Raw genomic sequence first — 3770 nt, 5'->3', positions numbered from 1 at the left:
GTCAAAATATATATACATTTTATTATTATATTATATATGATACCAGATTTATATAGCGCTTTTTTCATGATAAACATGTTCAAAGGCGCTTTACAGATCGCAAAGGCAGCCACTAAGGGCCATGCAAATTCATCCTCTACTAATACAGACACAGAGCGATCTGACCGGAGGGAGTCTCCAGAACAGAGAGATTGAGGAAATTCTTTTAGATACAGACCTGTCCGGCTAACTTAGCCTCGCTCTTTGAGAATAGACACTCTGGTTTTATATCTGCTAGTGGCTCAGCCACTTTCCCTATGATTGTTATTAAAACGTCAGGAACACTTAAAACAAACAAACAAACAACAACAACAACAAAAAAAAAAAAAAAAAAAAACAACAACCACAACATCTGATGCCTTTCCAAATGTTACAGACATATTTTCCTGTCTAATATCTCTTCTCTGCCTGACACGTCCGTTTTTCACAAAAGTTTGTCTGCCAGCTGTTCCTGAAAATGCTATTTCTAATATTGCATTTATTTTAATTGTTAGAAAGGATATCAACCTATTTTTATAGACGCAATTTGTCGCCTTGTTTAAAAGGGTCGGGTACAATTATATATAGTAATGCTACATGCCAAATATCTAAGCTCTGTGCATTGTGGTTCAAGACAAGAAATTGTTTAAAGGTTTTCCCTACACAACTCTATGTAAAGCTAAATTTGCTCCAGGGTGGGGCCAACCCCAACCCTACCCCTAAACCCTAATCCTAAAGCGGAGTGATTCCGAATGTTTCGAAGGTGAATATAAAGCTAATAATTATTCTAGAATCCGTTGCTGCTTGTTTTTGTTTTTGTTGTTTAAAACTGAAGTCCTCAGTTGTTCACACACTCACACAATACCAAGATTATAAAAAATAAATATGGGGCTATTTTTACACGTCCAGAATATTTGTGTGATGTGGTTACATAGAAATAGAAGGAAAAACTCAAACGACGCGAGGTTGAAACTTGGTAGTTGATTTAGAGCCATAGCCAGTTGCTAAAGCACTGGCTAATAAGATGAACATTTACGATATCTATACTGGATTAGAAAGCGATATGCCAAGATTTGCAAAAACGACATTAATGCTGATACAAGGCACTGTGTTATTAATGTTAATATGACTGTTATATGACGAGTACTAGTATTGAAACTATAAGAAGCAACGTTGAAAGGTGTTTCTTGATTTTATTATCACGAAAGTTATTAAAAAATGTCTCACAACCTCATTATAGTATATCACTTATTCCTCGTCGGCCTGATCTTGCACTCCTGCCCTGAAAATCAAAATCGTATGGACATGTTCACACTAGAAAGTGTAAGATCACAAAAAATATCACAGAGAAAATACATGGGAAGAAAAATAAAGAATCACCGCTGGTTCAGTCTAACGTGTATACACAATATAAGAATAAAAAAGGCTACTAAAGGCACTTATACCTATCTTAGTTCGATCACACAGAGGACATAGAAGATATCTTTTCTTTCGCATGCAAGCGAATGCAAAAGCTCGGGGCAGGTGAATTGCGCATAGGCTACAACACTAAAACGTACGCACAAGAAAGAAAATATATATCTACCATGTCATATCATACTACTATTTGTGCTACTTGTCTTTAAAGTCGGACGAACTCACACATACCAGCTGTGTAGTTCACTGTTGCAATAGACATAATTCCGTACACTGTTCAAAGCAGTTTCTTCCGTACCATCTTCCCAAACATCACTGGTATCAGCCATATTTAGATCGGACGTGGTACTATTATTATCGTCACAACTTCTAGTATCAATCCAGCCTTCGCAACTGGCATCGCTTTGTTACTATCAAGTCTGTCATCGTCCGTCACTGTCAACTCTGCAGTCCGATCTACCTTCATCTCCTTCAAAATCAGTTCTGCCATTGCATCTCCCGTCGTTTTCGTCACTATCAACTTTGCCGCCGCATCTTTCATCACTTTCGTCATTATCAATTTTACTATCGCATCTACCATCGCCTATAGGTCAGAGACCACCAATTAAAAAAAGTACAGGGAACTTACTGGGAATGAGGTAAGTGTATACCTGGGAATAAGGTAGCATCTGTGCGTTCTGATTGGTCAGTCATGTAAACAATCCCAAGAAGTGATTATTTTTTCAAAATGGAATATTTTTACTGCATTTACAGTATTTCATTATACATTTTGACAAAATTTGCTACATTTTATGTGTATTGAAAAAAAGTGTCATCAAATGAACTTCTCCCGCTATGACAACGATGTAAACAGGGGGTCATCTCATTCACACGAAAATTATTTAAATAAAGTATCACTATTCATATGTTTTTCGTCCGATATTTTGGTGGAACTAAGATAGTTTTTGAACGAAATGTGATTGGATATATATGTTTCGATGTATGGAAGGCCGTACACGCCATAATGTTATTATGGAAGTTCTACCCTTTATCACTATTGATTCTGCTATCGTATCTAACATCGCTGTCGTCACAGTTAATTAATTGTGCCATTGCATTTATTGTTGCCATCGGTCGCTATCGGTAATATATCGCATCTGTCTTCACCGCCCCCACTATCAATTCTGCCATCCTATCTACTGCCTCCGTCACCTTCGACACTATATAGCAGTTCTGTTATCGCTTCTGCTGTCGCCGTCGTCACTATCATTTCTGTCGCTGTATCTACCATCATCTATGTCACCTCTAATCTAATATTATATAACCTCACACATGACTTCATTAACACAATACTTGTTATAGCTTCTATTGTCGTTTTCGTCAAAATCAGCACTATCATTGCATTTACCATCATCTTCGTCTATTCCGGCATATCCATCGTATACATCATTTTCTTCAATTGCATAAGACTTACCATCGCATCTATTTGTTTCGTCATGCACAGAAGCTTTTACATCACGTCTACCATCGTCCTTGTCACCATAAACCGTACCATTGAACCCACCATCGCTTTCTTTAACATCGGTTTTACCACAATCATAGCATCCATCGTTTTCGTTATTAACAATCCTGCCATCGCATGATTGTTGTCAGCACCAACATCTCCGCTGCTTTTTTGTAGTATTCACCTTTTTCCCCCTTGAAGCAGTGTTAACCTCTTCATTTATCCGTCGAACTTTTCTCTCCACCCTGTAGTGGGGTCGACATCCGTGTTTAAAGAGGATTGAGGACCATATCTACAACCATCGTGGATGGATTTGACTTTTGCTATGTATCTGACTTTTTAAATTCTTCTGATATTTTACATGTAGGTGGCTCCAAAATCGAAAGACAAATATCTATGCATGTAAACAGCTGTACTGAGTGGATATTAGTTAGATATCCAGAGTTCAGTCCAGAGTTCAAAGTCATAATGCAGAATTTAAAGGCTAGTCTCAAACCTAAAATTCCATCTTATTGACTGTTACTGGGCACACTTTTGACCTGCTGTTGTACGAGTGCCCCAATGTTACATTTGTTAGGCATTTTCTCTTATTTCAAACTGCTACAATTTATTTCAATAGCGGTACAATCTTAAAAATTCTTTCACTGCTATGACTTTATGGAAGATGGGTTTAGAACATGGTGGGGGTAAGAGTGAGGTTGGGTGCGCACCATAAACCGGTTTAAGCTCCCCAGTGGTGTTTTTGCCACTGACCGTTCCAAGGCGGTGCCCCACTGTGTTCCTTTGTTTGTTCGTTTTGTCCTGATGTGTTGGCTTTATGTGTGTGTGTGTGTGTGTGTGTGTGTGTGTGTGT

The sequence above is a fragment of the Mercenaria mercenaria genome, chromosome 10, assembly GCF_021730395.1.
Source record: "Mercenaria mercenaria strain notata chromosome 10, MADL_Memer_1, whole genome shotgun sequence".
Taxonomy (NCBI): domain Eukaryota; kingdom Metazoa; phylum Mollusca; class Bivalvia; order Venerida; family Veneridae; genus Mercenaria; species Mercenaria mercenaria.
This window is presented reverse-complemented; position numbering follows the sequence as displayed.